Below are 17,330 nucleotides of genomic sequence, written 5' to 3'. Positions count from 1 at the left end.
AAGGTTAGGGTCCTTCCTAAGATTTAGGGAATCAGAAGCCCCTCTCAGTAAAGTCCCTCTCGGCTAAGAATGGGTTTGGCACTATGGGATGTTACCTGCTCTTCTCTTTGGATTAATCTGCCTTGCACTCCTTGCTGACAGCTGGGGGTGACAGAATTAGGCATGTACAGGATCATGGGACTTAGGGAGTTTTTCCTCCCTAAAAGGAGAAACTTGAGAGCTGATGGGACTGCTGGAAAAGATCCCTTCATGACCGACAAGTGACGGCCTGAACTTTTCAGTGTCACTTCAATGGGTGGGTCTTCCTCTGGCCTCCCTGAGCTCTTTGCCTTCCCCACCCTTCCACAGGCAAAGCTTTTCTTTCTCTCATTTCCCTTTCTTATCTTTTCTATTACTCAGGGCAACAATCTTGCCCAGAGACCACATGTTGAAACGCCTGGTTGGAGGTTGGGTTCACAATGTCAGGGCCCAACCAGGGGCAAGTTTAAGCCTTGCCAGTGTGATATTGGGTACTAAACAGAGTGGCTCATGTCTATGTTTGGTCACACATATTTTTCTCTGGCCAGAACAGAAAAAGATAATTTTCCTCTGTGTTGCAGCTTGGCCCCTAGGGCTGTGGTACAGCTAGCTGGGTCACTGGTTGTGTTCAGGGAAAGGAAACCCAGAAGCTTGGCATGCTGGTGAAAGGGTAAGAATTTTTTTACTGGACAGACTTCTGTTCTCTCTCTCTTTCTGTGCAAATTTGTTGAATGAATGGTAAAAATCACTGTTTATCTCTCTGTAAAGTTTTGATTAATAGGAAAAAGGATTCATAAAGCTACTCTTAAGCTGTAGTGAATCTGGTGTGCTTTGTGAGTCTTTCTGTATTGTCCTGTCACAAAGAGGGGTACCTTAGGGAACGTTAGGATAGAATGCGGGTCTCAGAAGCCATAAGCCTGCTTTTCAAGATGGCCCAGCAAACTAGTCAATAATAAACTTTGCGGCAGGTCCCTGAAAAAAACCTGGATGAGGTTTCCTTCTTGTCTTGCATGTCCTTGGGAGCTTGACCTTGTAACCACATGGCAGTACTTTCTCTTGGTCTCTGCCATCACAATAGTAGCCTGGGTTCAGGATTCAATTCCTGGCTTAGGGAGTGAGTTCTTCCTGGTTTAATATCTGTTTGACCTTTACCGTTTGTTGATTTCCTTTCCTTCCATAAACCGTCTTAAATTTTCCTTTCACTAAGCACAGAAATATCAGCCATCTGGCCTGGCTAAAGTTGGGTAATAAAAGATTGAAAAGACTTTTTAAAAAGAGTGCTATGGTTAAAAATCAGCAGCCGGGCATGGTGGCTCATGCCTGTAATCCCAGCACTTTGGGAGGCTGAGGTGGGCAGATCACCTGAGGTCAGGAGTTTGAGACCAGCCTCACCAATATGGTGAATCCCCTGCTAAAAAATACAAAAATTATCCAGCCGTGGTAGCAGGCACCTGTAATCCCAGCTACTTGAGAGGCTGAGGCAGGAAAATCGCTTGAACCTGGGAGGTGGAGGTTGCAGTGAGCTGAGATCATGCCATTTCACTCCAGCCTGGATGACAAGAGTGAGACTCTGTCTCAAAAAAAAAAAAAAAAAAAAAGTCAGCTTAATTAAAAGTGGATATTCAAGCTCTCACAGCTTGGGACTCCTTGGGAAAAGCAGAGGAGGCACCACAGACCCTGTTTTGGGAAAAACCTCTGTTTTCCTCATGGAACCCCAGGAATTAAAAGTGTATAGATTCCTCTCAAAATCTAAGGATCTGTTTTGTTTTGCATTGTGTGATCTGACATTTTTTACTTTTGGGGGTATCAGAAATTACTTCACATTATGAGAGAAATTTGGTTTGTAATAATTAGGTAAGAAATACAGTTTTGGGGAGGGGCTGATTCCCTCTTTTTGGAATCAGGATTTGATACAAAAATGGGACCCTTAGTTTCTGGAGATTTGTTTTGCCTTCCAGCTGTTCCTGCTTATTAGGCCCTAGAAACTGCACGCTTTTTTTTTTTTTTTTTTTTTTTGAGATGGAGTCTCGCTCTGTCACCCAGGCTAGAATGCAGTGGCATGGTCTTGGCTCACTGCAACCTCCACCTCCAGAGTTCAAGAGATTTTCCTGCCTCAGCGTCCCAAGTAGCTGGGATTACAGGTACCCACCACCACACCTGGCTAATTTTTGTATTTTTAATAGAGACGGGGTTTCACCATGTTGGCCAGGCTGGTCTCGAACTCCTGACCTCAGGTGATCTGCCTGCCTTGGCCTCCCAAAGTGCTGGGATTACGGGGATGAGTCACCATGACTGGCCTGCATTCTTTAAAGATAAACTTAAAAACTGGCAAATGAAAAATCTTACAACTACTGGATCTTCTTCTGTCTGTCTGTGTATTTATATGTGTTGTATGTGTGATATGAAAGAGCTTTGATTAATAGGTTTAATAACAATAAGAGCTTAAATTTTGTCAGAAAAGTAAAAAGTGTAATGCCTTTTAGTTCACATGACTTTAGTAATCTTTGGGAAATAAAAATAGCTTTAAAGATTATTGGTAAAATAAGGACATTTGGTCTTCTGTCTGGTATTCTAGACTCCATACCTAACACATAATTAAAATCCCTTACTTACCAAGGTTTTCACCAAAAGTAAAAGTCTCTAAGTGTTAACATTGTAACAGGTATTTGAGACTACTAAAAAAAACAGTTTTATATGCAAGGTATAGAAAGTGAAATATGTTTCTGGTAAAAGATTATAAGAAGGCATGGGAATGTGGATTTCTTGCCTAAGTTTAGAGGGTTAGAGGATTGTGTTATGTTAGATAAGATAAAGCTGAACATTTGAACAAATCATGAAAGATTTGTAAAAAATTAATCTTGTAAAAAAATTCTCTGTGTGAACATATTGGCTAAAGTTAAATGGGTGTTATTCAGTTCTTCTGTAAAGTAAACATTGGAATTAAAAGCACAACAGGTTTTTCTTAAAGCAAAAACCTGCTTATAAGCTGCCCTTTAACAAAAATTTATAAACGTGTTATAAAGGGTTTATGAGAATCTTACTTTATGGTCAAACATTAAAATTGAGTATATGTGTCTATAAGGTTTTATTAAGAATTGGGTTTAACATTAATAGTACACTAACATAAAGGTGAAATTTGGCTTATTTGAGACAAAAATCATACAGGAAGCATTGTCAAATGTGAACTAGTGCTTGGCTTTCTTTGGGATATATTTGTATAAATATGTTATTGGTATGCATTACAAAATTATGTGAAATTTCTGTAATTCTGATAGAACTTAGTGTACATTATCAGTAATAATTATAATTGTTACATAAAATCATTGTATGCCACAGAGGTAATCAAATTTCTTTATCAATCGTGTTTTCAACTGTGGCTGCCCTAAAACATTTTGTCATCCACAGACAATTGTTTTCTTGTTTTAATCTTCTTCAAAAGATGGCTTATAATCAATCAGCTAGAACTCTACTGGGTATTTTTGAATGCAGGTTTCTGATAACTTTGGAAATTATTGGAAATTATGACGTTGGAATAGAGAAAAAAACGTTCAGAACTTTCATGGAAAGCTGAAATGTTCATGAATATCAAGCAGAACAGGAGTTAACTGAATGGACTAAACTAATAGAAGTCTGAAGTAATCTTTTTGACCTGCTTAAAATGTTGCTGATCCTTTGTTTTGTTTTGCAGAGTCAAGGAAACTTATTTTGAGCTATTTACAGCATGTATCAATTAAGGAAAGTATACTCCTTTGAACAACATTTGGAGCATATTTGTTTTTCTCTGATTTCTCCAAAATTTGGAAACTATTTGTGAGTATTCTTAACTTATGGCAATATACTTACTTGCATAAGTGCAATAAAATCTGTTTGGTTTTGTAACAGAACACAACTGAAGAAATTGGTCCTTTTACCAAGGTTTTAACTGGAAAGGTGTGTTTTCTTTAAGGAATCAAACTTGACTTGTAAAGCCAATAAAAACTCCTTTGGAAAACTGGCCTCATGCCTTGTCCACACAGCCTGTGGATAGGGTTCCTGACCTGCTGTAAGTAAAGAATGTCACTTTATGACAGGCCCAGGAGTCCCAAGTTATCTTGAGACTTCAAGAGGAAAGGCATTTGCCCAACTTGTAGATATTTGAGGGTACAAACCCATGGCTGGTCTTGGCTTTAAAAAGAAAATTCTTATCTGAGATTCCTTATGGAACAGAATTCCATCAAAGACAATTTTAAAAGTCAATATGAAAAAGAATTATTTTGCTGTACTTTATACAAATAATCAGGCCAAGTATAATACAGCAAATTAGTCTTATCATGATTCGTTTTTAGTATAAATGGGAAACCGAAGAGAGAAATTATATTTTAAGAACTATGGTACACTTGTTATTAAATTCTAGTCTCATCCTGTTTGTTTGTTTGAGTTTTTTCCCACAATTTAGGCTAACCCTGCTTATCCCTGTAAACCAACCAATAATCTCTGGCTGCTGCTGAAAAGAAACAAAAAGGATGGGTAATGTAAAAATCTGGAGTCAATATTCTAATTCTGGGCACATGGGCAACCCCATATCATCCTGGTTCCAACAGTTGCCCAGTTCATGGAAAGCCTTCTGATTTAGTTTACTTAGGATAATTTTAATTATTTTGCTTTACTCTTGTGGAATATATTCCAGTTGTACTCTTTGTGTAGGAATGCAGAATAAGCTTACTCAATGTTTTCTTAAATTGAACACTTTTTAATCTTCCACATATCACCTTTTGTTGGAACTTCAGAGTTATGAATGGCCCTCAGCATACTAATGCTTTCTGACTGAGCTCCTCTCTACCCTGAATACAAGACACCCTCATAGTTACCCAGGGAATATCATCACTGCTATTCAACCTGAAGAAGTTACAGAAGATGGACCTTTGTCCCTCTGCAATCCTTAGGGGTTCTCTTATAAAAGAGAAGGGGGGATGTCAAAGACATTTGTTTTCTTTCTTTCTTTCTTTCTTTTTTTTTTTGCGATGGAGTCTCACTCTGTCATACAGGCTGGAGTGCAGTGGCGTGACCTCAGCTCCCTGCAACCTTCACCTCCTGGATTCAAGTGATTCTCCTGTCTCCATCTCCCAAGTAGCTGGGATTACAGGTGCCTGCCACCATGCTCGCTAATTTTTGTATTTTTAGTAGAGATGGGGTTTTGCATGTTGGACAGGCTGGTCTCAAACTTCTGACATCAAGTGACGCCCACCTCTGCCTCCCAAAGGTCAGAGGTGTTTGAACCAGAGTAACTCCATCTTCAATACAAGCTGAGTAAAATGAGGCTGAGACCTGCTGGGCTGCATTCCCAATAAGTTAAGACATTATTAGTCACAGGATGAGATAGGAAGTCAGCACAAAATACAAGTCATAAAGACCTTGCTGATAAAACAGGATGCAGTAAAGAAGTCAGCCAATACACACCAAGACCAAGATGGCAATGAGAATGACCTCTGGTTGTCCTCACTGGTACACTCCCACCAGCACCATGACAGTTTACAAATGCCATGGCAACATCAGGAAGTCATCATATATGGTCTAAAAAGGGGAGGCATGAATAATCCACCCCTGTTTACCATATAATGTAGAAATCACCATAAAAATGAGCAACCAGAATCCCTCAGGGCTGCTCTGCCTATGGAGTAGCCACTTTGTTATTCCTTTACTTTCCTAATAAACTTGTTTTCACTTTACTGTATCGATTCACTTTGATTTCTTTCTTGTGTGAGATCCAAGAACTCTCTCTTGGGGTCTGGATTAAGGCCCTTTTTTGGTAACAAGTGTGAAAGAAAGTATCTTGGGCCCCCAAAATCCTTAAGGAAAACTCAAGCTGGGAACTGCTTAGGGCAAACCTGCCTCCCATTCTATTCAAAGTCACTCCTCCGCTCACTGAGATAGGTGCATATATGATTTGCCTCCTTTGGAAAGACTAATCAGAAACTCAAAAGAATGTAACCATTTGTGTATCACCCATCTGTAACCTAGAAGCTCCCTCCCTGCTTCCAGTCTTCCTGCATTTGCTTCAAGTTGTCCCAGCTTTCCAGACCAAACCAATGTACTTCTTACATATATTGATTGATGTCTCATGTCTCCCTCAATGTATAAAACCAAGCTGTGCCCTGACCACCTTCAGCACATGTCGTCAGGACTTCCTGAGGCTGTGTCACAAGCGCATCCTCAACCTTGGCAAAATAAACATTCTAAATTAACTGAGACCTGTCTCAAATTTTCGGGATTCAAATTTTGGTAACCATGGGGGGATTCTGAGTGGAGGTGCCCCTGACCTTTGACAAATCTCCTATCAATGCTTGGTACCAGCATGAGCTAACTTTATGCCTCAAACCAATAGGACAATTTGCTGAGGTCTGAGGGCACCCCCTCCAGAGAATCCCTGTTCTCCCAAAATTAGGTTGAGATCTAAAGTTTATTTTGCTGTAAAACTCCTCTTATGATTATTATTATTTTGGAGTTTTACTTGCTTTCAACAGGAAAGTAAGTTTTCCTGCTTCCATGACGATGGAAGGGAGGTTACTCCTTTATGGAGTTTGCGCTTGCTTCCAACAGGGAAGATGAAGGTTTTTTCTGGCTTCTAGAATGGTGGAGACAATCTACAACTGAGACCCATCACTAGGTAAAAAACTGGTTTGGGATTCTGTCTTGCAAATTCTTTTTAAACGACTCAAGTTAGCATTAAGAACCAGCTGGTGTTCATTTCTGCTTACACTTAGAGTGCTCAGAAATAATAAAATTTGTGTGACTATTGTTAGTTTAGCAGCATTTTGTCCTAGCTGAAATATGGTAATAAGATTTAAAAAAAATTTTTTTTTGGTTAAAGGAGCTCAATAGCTAAAAGTCAGCTTGATTAAAAGGCTAACATCGAAGGGGTGTGTGTGTGTGTGTGTGTGTGTGTGTGTGTGTGTGTATGCACGTTTGTATTTAAAAGGCCTTTGTATTTGGGGGGGATTTTTTGTTTTTCTCTCCTAAGACCTTGTCTTTTTTTTTTTTTTTGAGCCAAAGTTTTATTTTTATTTTTTAATTTTTTCTCAGTTGAATGAATTCTGTTTCCACCTGATTTTTTGACTAAAACAGTACTGCAACAGAGGATACTCTTGGGTTTTTAAGGAAGAATGTAGTTTAGACACTCAGAAATGTCTGTTTAAAAAAAGTGGGGGTCTCCATGAATCTATAAAATGTACTTCCATCAGCAGGCCTAATACATTTTTATATGTATTCATGTGTTGGGTACAGAATGTTTCACTACTAAATATATATAAAAGAGCTCTAATTAATTGGCTTAAAGAAAAATAAAAGGCTAGATGCAGTGGCTCACACTTGTAATTTCAGTACTTTGGGAGGCTGAGGTGGGCAGATCACGAGGTCAGCAGTTCGAGACCAGCCTGGCCAACATGGTGAAACCCCATCTCTACTAAAAATACAAAAATTAGCTGGGTGTGATGGCACACACCTGTAATCCCAGCTACTTGGGAGGCTGAAGCAGGAGAATTGCTTGCACCTGGGAGGCAGAGGTTGCAGTGAACCGAGATCACGCCACTGCACGCCAGCCTGGGTGACAAAGCAAGACTTCATCTCAAAAACAAACAAACAAACAAACAAAAAAACACTTAAATTAGATACTAAAAAAAAAGATTAGTCAAATGCTTTTTCAAGTTTATGTAACTTAAGTAAAATCTTTAATAAATAAGCCAGCTTTAAAATTATTGGTAAAGTAATATTAGAAATGTCTTAAGAATTGCCAGCATACATTTTTGTTTGCATTTATTAATCAGGCAATTTCGTACGTATCCCTACCAAATACTATAAGGTGTCAAAAATTGGCATAGGGGTTACAAAACTATAAACCCAGCCCAAATCAAAATGATCTTTGCTTGTGTAATTTAATAAATCAGACATTGATACGGGTTTAATGAAAATAGCTGCATCTTGAATCTAGTAAGATTACCATAGCTTCTAATCTTGTGACTTTAGGCAGCCTAGTCCACAGACAACAATTAGGTTTGTTTTGGGAAAGGACTGTTACCACCTTTGTTTCAAAGCTAAACTATAAACTAAGTTCCTCCCAACGTTAATTCAGCTTATGCCCAGAAATGAATAAGGATAGGTTGGAAGTTATGAGAAACATGAAGCCAACTAGGTGAAATCTTTTTTTTCACTGTCTTAGTTATAATTTTGCAATGGCAGTTTTAGAACTTTAAATCACAACTATCACAGTTTTCATAAATAATCTACATAAACAACTAAAATAAAATAAGTAAACGAAATGGGACAAATACTTGTAGACAAACTGGTCATAATTTAGAATAGAAAGTTATATTAAATTAAATAATAGATATTTCATTATTTGGGTGTTTTCCAATAAATGTATATTGTAGGGAAACATTTCTGCTAAAAAAGAAAAAGAAAGAAAGAAAAACAAGAAGTGTGTCCTTTTTTAGATAAAAAAAAAATGTGAACAAGTTTTGCCTAATGCAAAGCTTATTTAAGAGTTATGTATAAAACAAGGTAAAAGGAACCAGGAAATAAAACATATAAAGAAAGTAATAAAAATAAAGAGCTAATTTTTTTAAGTAAAAAAGCTTAAAGAAAAATAATTTTATATAAGAAAGAATCTTCTATGGTAAATTTAGTTCTAAAATAAAGTAACTGGTTATTTAAAAAGGAGGGATGTTCAGAACAAATCAGAAAGTCTGACAATGTCATGAACGGTCAGTGTAAGTCACAATAAGAGGATCTATATATTAAAAAAATAAAAATAAAAACCTGAAGCTTTTATATAATCAAGCTGTCATATTGTTATTAAGTTTTGGTTTTCTTAGGAAAAAAAATTGAGATTAAAAAATTTTTTAAATTAAGGTCATTACATCCATGTATCTTCCTGCATATGCTTTTAAAGTCTTTGTAACATTGAGTTACAGAGCTTTTAACTCCTGGGTCTAAAAAGGACACCAAGTCCTGCTAAATCTTAAACAGTGACAGCAATTAAAGCCTTATCTTCAGGCCCCATAGAAGATGTCAATCAAAATAAGCTGCATTCCTGAGACACAGGGCAAGAAATGAAAGCTATTCAACTCCTCAAGACTCAGGGACTAATGGGAAAGAGGTGGGTGCATAAGCCTGTCAGGGCCGATTTTGAAAGATAAAATAAGTTCAGTTTCTCTATAAATTAATTATTAATATCAAAGGCACATTGACGCAAAACCAGTATATGGAGCCCTGTGTCAGATTAACAAGATTTTCTTGAAGCATTAATCAACTCCTTAATAAAGGTTATAAAGTTATAAACGACTTATGGAAGTTATATAATGAAGATTGTTTACAAAATTAAAAAAAACTAATGTAATTGGCTTCATGCTGTTTATACTAGGGCTTCTTGTTTAGGAAATTAAGTCTCCTCTCTCAAAGAATGAAGCTTTTTGCTTTTTTGAAATCCTTGAATTATCACTTTGGTTAAATAAATGACTCTACAATGAGTAATCCTATTTTGTAATATAAAGTGTTTTAAACCTTTTATATTTGACCAACTGTCCAAAATCAAATTGTGAATTATGTCTTTTTCTAACCTAATTAGTCCTTTAAGACATTAGGTTCTATAAAGTTCAAAAATGACATAATTTGACTTATTTGATATAAAAAATTATATAGGAAGCATTGTCAAATACAAAATGGTGTTTGGTTTTCTTTGGGCTGTATTTGTATAAATATATTATTGTTATGTGTTCCAAAATTATGGGAAACTCCTGTAATTCTGATATAACTTAGTGTATATTTTCAATAATAATCATAATTGTTATATTAAAATTGTGTACCATAGAGGTTACTAATTTCCTTGTCAATTGTGTTTTTTAACTATGGCTGCCTTAAAACTGTTTTTCATCAATGGACAATTGCTGTCTTGTTTTGGTCCTCTTTAGAAGGTGATTTTATAATCAACTATAAATCTCCAACAGGTGCTCTTGAATACAGGTTTCTGATAACTTTGGAGACTGTGACATCAAAATAGAGGAAAAACTTTCAGGATTCATGGAGAGCTAAAACTTTCATGAGTATCAAGCAGAACAGGAATTAACTGCATGGAGTTAACCAATCTTTTTTACTTTTTGCTGAATATGTTTGCTGATCTTTTGTTTTGTTTTTCAGAGTCTTAAAACTTTTCTTTTGAGCTATTGACAGCTTTTAACAATTTAGTGTACTCTTATGAACAAAATTTAGAGCATATTTGTTTCTCTCTACCTGATTTCTCTAGAATTGGAAACTACTTGTGAGTATTCTTAACTTATGGCAATACAGTTATTTGCATAAGTACAATAAGAATCTGTTTTCATTTGTAACAGGACCCAACTGGAGAAACTGGTTATTTTACCAAGGCTTTGACTGGAATGGTGTCCTTTCCTTTAAGGAATCAAACTTGATTTATGGAGCCAATAAAGCCGTTGGAAAAACTGGCCTCATATTTTGTGTACACAGTCCCTATACAGGGTTTCTGACCTGTGGTAAGTAAAGAATGTCACTTTCTGACAGGTGTAGAAGCCCCAGGTTTATCTTGGAACCTCAAGAGGAGAAGAAATTTCACCCAACTCATGGGTATTCGATGGCACAACCCATGGCTGGGCCTGGCTTTAGGAAAGTCTTTTCTGAGATTCCTCCTACAGAACAAAGTTCCATCAAAGCCAATTTAAAAGCTTATGTAAAAACTAATTATTCTTGCTGCACTGTATACAAATAATTAGGCCAAGCATAATAAGCAAACCAGTCCTACCATGATTTGTCTTCAGTAAAATGGGAAACTGGACAGAGAAAAAAAATTGTTTCAAAATGATTGTACACCTGTTGTTAGATTCTAGTCTTGCCTAATGTTTTTTCCAATTTTCATTATTTTCTACAGTTTGGACCAAATTCTAATTTTTCTTGGCTACGAGTCTTCAAAATAATGTTTTCAATTTTTTTCCTTCTCTTTTTCATTTTTCCTAATTTGGAGTCACTGAAAACTAAGCTGTGCTTTTTTGAAGTTTAAGTTCTGTGAACTGAAGCCAGAGAATTTAACTTCAGCAGAAAATAACAGTAACCTATTTACATACATAAGCCACTTTCATTCCTGCCTATTAATGTATGGACTTCAGAGTAATGTGATCTATATCGTTTTTTTTTCCAGGATTATTCTTTTGTTTTTGTTTTTTCTCCCTTTCTCTCTTCCTATTTTCTCTTCACAGGACATGAGACTTCATAACCTGCTAAAAATAAGCTTTCCAGACCTACCCATCTAGAAATAAACCGTGCTAGCAATGAGAGATCAGATGAAACCTGAGACCAGAGATTCATTTTCTTGTAAAATGCTTTCTCCAAAAGATTTTTAAAAAGACAAGGGGGGAAACGTGAAACGAAAATATCTTGGGCCCCCAGAATCACTAAGGAAAACTCAAGTTGGGAACTGCTTAGGGCAAACCTGCCTCCCATTCTGTTCAAAGTCATTCCTCTGCTCACTGAGACAGGTGCATATCTGATTGCCTCCTTTGGAAAGACTAATCAGAAACTCAAAAGAATATAACCATTTGTGTACCACCTATTGGTGAGCTGGAAGCTCCCTCTCCGCTTCCAGTCTTCCTGCCTTTGCTTCAAGTTGTCCCACCTTTCCAGACCGAACCAATGTACTTCTAACATATATTGATTGATGTCTTATGTCTCCTTCAATGTATAAAACCAAGCTGTGGCCTGACCACCTTGGGCGCATGTCTCAGGACTTCCTGAGGCTGTGTCACGAGCATGTCCTCAACCTTGGCAAAATAAACTTTCTAAATTAACTGAGACCTGTCTCAACTTTTTGGGGTTCAGAGAAGACAAATAAAAGGTAATGTAAATATATAAAAGGCACCCTAATTTGTTAACCTATTTTGGAACACCCAAAGCTTTGATACCCAAAGCCTCTGATAAATGGACATCTGAGATCCCTATCTCAATCAGAGATAACACAGGGAACTCATTTTTGTGTTGACGGATTTCTTACCCCTTTCTTCATCTTCATCAATCACGTTCCATATGGAACAAAACAAGCCTATTGTGTCCCCTGAAATGCAAATAAAATCTCTTCTTGCTATGAACCTCGAATATCTGAGACAGTTGTCAATCAGTTTAAGAAGTTTATTTTGCCAAAGTTAAGGATGCACGCCCATGACACAGCCTCAGGAAGTCTTGATGACATGTGCCCAAGGTGGTCTGAGCACAGCTTGGTTTTATACAATTTAGGGAGACATGAGACATCAACCAATATATGTAAGATGAACATTGGTTTGATCTGGAAAGGCAGGACAACTTGAAGCAAAGGACTCACAGGGGAGGGGGCTTCCAGGTCTTCGGTAGATAAGAGACAAATGGTTGCATTCTTTTCAGTTTCTGATTAGTTGTTCCAAAGGAGGCAATCAAATACACATTTATCTCAGTGAGCAGAGGGATAACTTTGAATAGAACGGGAGTCAGGTTTGCCCTAAGCAGTTCCCAGCTTGACTTTTCCTTTTAGCTTAGTGATTTGGGGAACCTGAGATTTATTTTCCTTTCACATTGCCCAGAGCTCTGGGTTTCTGTATCTCAGGGTCTATCTGGCCTGCACCCATCACCACACCAGGTTCCTCAGCCTGCAGTGGCCCGCTTTGGTCCCCTGGCCAGTATCAAAGCTCACAGTACTTCCCTAGGCTTCTATCAACCTTAGAATCGCCCACCCTTGCTGGAAGCAGTAAAACAGCTGCAGCTGCAAAAGGTGGGGGCAGGCCAGGGGAGGGGCGGCATCCCAGGGAAGTCCCAGGTACTGACCATGTGTCCCCCTCCCAGGTACTCTGCTTGGGTGTGGATGCTGCACCATTTCCTGTTCTGCATCTGCAGAGCATCTACACACTGCTCTCAGACCTTGGACTAGGTGTGGTGGGGACCCCCTTTCTTATCTCTTACACAGGAGAACAGTCTCTGTGAGAGTCAGTCCTGCGATAGGACAAATCCCTCTGCAGTGTCTGTGGCCTGGCTCCCTCCATGCCTGTGAGAGAAGGGGCAGGGGCCTGGGTCCCAGTCATGGCTCTGCTGACTGTGGGACAGTGGCTGCTGTGATCCTCCAGGGCTCTGTGGACTCATTTTAAATGCAAGGGGTGAGGCCAGGAGTGGTGGCTCATGCCTGTAATCCCAGTACTTTGTGAGGCCCAGGTGGGTGGATCACCTGAGGTCAGGAGTTTGAGGCCAGCCTGGCCAACATGGTGAAACCCCATCTCTACAAAAATACAAAAATTAGCCGGGCATGATGGCGGGCCCTGTAATGCCAGCCACTCGGGAGGCTGAGACAGGAGAATTGCTTGAACCCAGGAGGCAGAGGTTGCAGTGAGCTGAGATCGCACCATTGCACTCCAGCCTGGGCAACAGAGCAGGACTGTGTCTCAAAAAACAAACAAACAAACAACAACAACAAAAAAAAAACCAAGGGGTGGATTTGGTCCAGGTCTTCAACCCTAGTTGCACATTAGAATCAATCACCTGAGAGCTATTTAAAAATACCCATGCCTGAGCCTCCTCACAGACCAATTAAATCAGAACCTCCAGCAGGGAGGCCTGGGTCTGTGGCTAAAAAAACGGCTCAGTTGATTCTCACATAGGGACAGTCTTGAGAAGCCCCAGATTAGGGGATCTGCAAGGGCCTCCTATCTCTGACTTTTGCCACTCTGTGTATGACACAAAATCATAGGGTCCCTGGGCTCTGGGTGCTGGTGGACCCTCCCCCAACTCATGCCTCTTCTTCCCTAATAAAGGGATCTGGGAGAGCAGAAGCACTTACAGTAAATGGAACCAAGCAAATGGAAATGAAACAGCATTGGATGACACTTTGCATCTGCATAGCACTTTGACCCACGTGATTTCCTTAAAAACCCATGGCAAATTGGACCCCTATAATTACTTCTAGTGGAGAGGAAGGAAGAGCAACAAGGGCCAGCCAGGGAGAGGTCTCCCCAGGCCTTGCCAGCAGCCTGCCTCCCAGTCCTTGGGCTCAGTCAAGCCTCTTCATTTCTTTACAGAGACAAGGGAGCGCCTGCCCCGCGCCAGGCACTGCAGCAGGAAAGACTACGTCAGCAACACGGCACACACGCATGGCCCCTGCCCTCAGCAGGGGAGGAGAGCGACGCACAGGAAAACATCTTAAACGGTGTGATAGGCATCATGAAGGACGCCCACAGGGTGCCATGCAGAGAACAATGGTGGTGGCAGGAAGTCCCACAGGGAGGTGACATTTCAGTGGAGAGCTGTAAGGTAAAAGCTGGCAGCCCCCTGCAGAGCCAGGAGGCTCACGAAGGAAGAGCACAGCTCCTGCAATTTCATGGGGCCCCCCTGGGGAGTCCAATGACACCTGGGTATGAGAACGAAAGACATGCTTTCCCTCCACCACATGGTGGGGCTTCTGGCTTATGGACAGGAACCCACTCCCACAGGGCAGCGACATGCCTTAGGAAAAGGCAGAACAAACCCCCTAACTGGCTGAGGGCCCAAATGCCCCGCTGGCCTCAGGAGCCAGGGTTCCGTGAGAGTACCCTCCACCACCAGGCTCCAGCTGGGCCAGTATTGAGCGTTTGGGCTCGCTGCCGCCTCCACGCCCTGGCTGCCCACCTCGCAGGCTCCCAGGACTCTACGGCTCAGGCTCCCTCTGCAGGCAGCTGCTCCTTCCTGGGGCCAGGCTTCCCTTTAGTCTGCACAGGGGAATGGGGGCTGTTTTCCTTCCCTCACAAAGCGTCTTTCTGACTGCCCACCTCCCGCCCCATACAGTTAGAAAGGCCGACAGTTTCGAGATTCTGAGTGAGGCTTCTGCAAAGGCCTTCTTGTGCTCCACAAGAAGGGCTGGGCCGGAATTTCAACCACGCTGCTAATTTCAGTCCGTCACTGCGGTGGCAGCTTCGTATTTTCCCACTAGATGGGGTGCTTGATCTCTGCAGCTAAAGATCAGCTAGTCCGGGCGAGGTGGCGGGCGCCTGTAGTCCCAGCTGCTCGGGAGGCTGAGGCAGGAGAATGGCGTGAACCCGGGAGGCGGAGCTTGCAGTGAGCTGAGATCCGGCCACTGCACCCCAGCCTGGGTGGCAGCGAGACTCCGTCTCAAAAAAAAAAAAAAAAAAAAAAAAAAAAAAAAAAAAAAAAAAGATCAGCTAGTTAGAGACAATTCCAAATCATTTAATTTGGCTCTGAAGGCTGCTCAGAAATTTTATTCAAAGCAGAGGGAAATCTTTTATACGAAGTGGCCAAAGGCTGAAATTGGAAAAAAAAAAAAAAAAAATCCCTAAAAATCTGGTTTCTGTATCTTCCTTAATTAGCAAAGGTGATAAAGGGTAATAAGTGAAAATGCTTGCACAGGAAACCTAGCACATCTGAAATACAGATGCAAATGGAGTGAGCTAGAAAATGATTTCTCTAAAGAGCCATTTTGAACAATGCTCTAACTGCTTCTTCCCTCCGAGACAGCCAGAAGCATTGACCCTGGACATTCAAGCTGAAAAAAATATCCTTTGGTCTGGTCATTATCACCATTCTGCTTGATCAATGGTAGCCTGGTTCTCATTGATCCACTCCAGCCCCCAGATGCACAAGACAAGTAGCACAAGGGTGGTGAAGTGAAGCCACCATGAGCCAAAAGCAATTATGTTTTTCCAATGCAAACTCATTTTGCTCAGTTCGGGAAACAGTTATATTCTTTGAAGTCATTTAGCATGAATATTTCTCTTCATCATCAATAATAAACACCCAGAGAGCACCTCTCTTGTCCTTTCCTCTGTAGGAAGGCTTTCTCTGACATTTTTAGGCAGAGTTGAGATGGTGCTAGATATAGCAAGAACAAAAAGATACTAACACTAACCCTGTCTTCAAGAGTCTATATCTTCGCCCAAGAAATAGCACTCTTCCCAGAAAACAGTAGAAGATACACATTATTTACATCGTCTTAGAACTTCGCATGGATAAATGAAATCTTTGATGAATAAACTCAGACTGTTGTATTTTGAACTTAGAATTTTCTGTAGATACAAAACCAGTTTTAAAGAAGCTTCCCTTTTGAAGTGCTGTAACAGAATTGCTCAAGAATCATGGACAAAATTGTGTAGACAAAAACACATGATCAGCTTTTACTGCTGACATTTTCATTTACTGTGGTGTCCCGTTTGTGGGACCCCCACATTTCTCCAGGATTGGGGATATATTTTAACAGGCAGCCCTTGGTCACTTGGTCACAGTGAAAACAAGCATCTTTGAGCATTTGGTCATTGTATGTCACAATTTTCACTCAGATTTACGGCCACCAGCGTATCCTACTGGGACAGTTGGGGGAATCGATACAGGGCTTTATTGTCATTATATACTGGGAACAGGTTCAGTGTAGTCCCTTAGGAAGTAAAATTAGAACTTCAATCACATGGGAAGGGAGGCTTTAAGAAAGTTGCTTCTGTTAACACACTTCTCTGTCCTGCTCGCAACCAAAACACATATATTCAGCCCAAATTTGGCATAAATTCTGCGTAAATTATATATACTTTCAGCGGTTCTACAAACATTTTCCAAGAAGACTGGCTATATAACAGAACCTCTTTCTTTCCAGAAAGCGGCTTTGGCCATCCTAAAAAATACATGGACTAATCCAGATGAGTCCATCAATTTGCCTAGGGGTCACTGCTTGTGCCACCAGAAAGACACTCGCAGAGAGACCCTCAAAAACTGGGGCTATGTTGTTCCATCCCAGAATGGAAACTAAAACCAGAGCCGCATTAGTGCTTGCTGGGGTAAACTGAATTCCTTGGTTCTATGCAGATCTTGCCTGTGTATGGATGACTAGAATCAAGAGGCTACCGACGTCTTCTGAGATGCCAGAAGTCAGAAATAATCCCAGCTAAATGAAAAATACCAGAAATGCGACAAAATTGGCCACAGCAAGTACAGAGCTGTAGAATCTTCAGCTCTTCAGAATCCACCCCCGCCCCCCGGCCTGAGCTGTGTATGTAGGGCCAATCATAGGCAGAGATTCATTCTGTAGATACTAGTCAAACATTGTAGTAGACAGAATAACAGCCCCTAAAGACGTCTAACACATGAATCCCTGCAACCTGTGAATATGTTACAGTACATGGTAAAGGAAATTAAGGCTGCTAGTCAGGTTAAGATGGGGGGATTTTCCAGATTATCTTTCTTAAAAATGGAAGAGGGTGGCAGGAGAGGGCAGAAAAATGAAATGTGAGAAAGAGTCAGCACACCTTTGCTGACCTGCAAGACAGAGGAAGGGGCCAGAAGCC

The 17,330-nt window shown here is 40.3% G+C and overlaps 1 long non-coding RNA gene across 4 annotated transcripts; it reads left to right on the top strand.

The window, feature by feature from the left end:
- The first annotated feature begins 396 nt into the window (after nucleotides 1-396).
- Nucleotides 397-14,299, top strand: LOC139359108 (uncharacterized). Of its 4 annotated transcripts, none has more exons than XR_011614779.1 (4): nucleotides 397-688; nucleotides 3,707-3,828; nucleotides 10,380-10,538; nucleotides 14,088-14,299. It is a non-coding gene; the product is annotated as an uncharacterized lncRNA (long non-coding RNA). The 4 variants fall into 4 exon arrangements; XR_011614778.1 differs by lacking the exon at nucleotides 14,088-14,299 and adding an exon at nucleotides 11,256-12,733; XR_011614777.1 differs by lacking the exons at nucleotides 10,380-10,538; nucleotides 14,088-14,299 and adding an exon at nucleotides 5,258-5,723 and having other exon boundaries at nucleotides 3,707-5,140.
- The last annotated feature ends 3,031 nt before the right edge of the window (nucleotides 14,300-17,330 follow it).

This window comes from Macaca nemestrina, chromosome 16 (genome assembly GCF_043159975.1).
Source record: "Macaca nemestrina isolate mMacNem1 chromosome 16, mMacNem.hap1, whole genome shotgun sequence".
NCBI lineage: Eukaryota > Metazoa > Chordata > Mammalia > Primates > Cercopithecidae > Macaca > Macaca nemestrina.
Note: the sequence above shows the minus strand (reverse complement) of the source record. Positions and strands in the feature narration are given on the sequence as shown.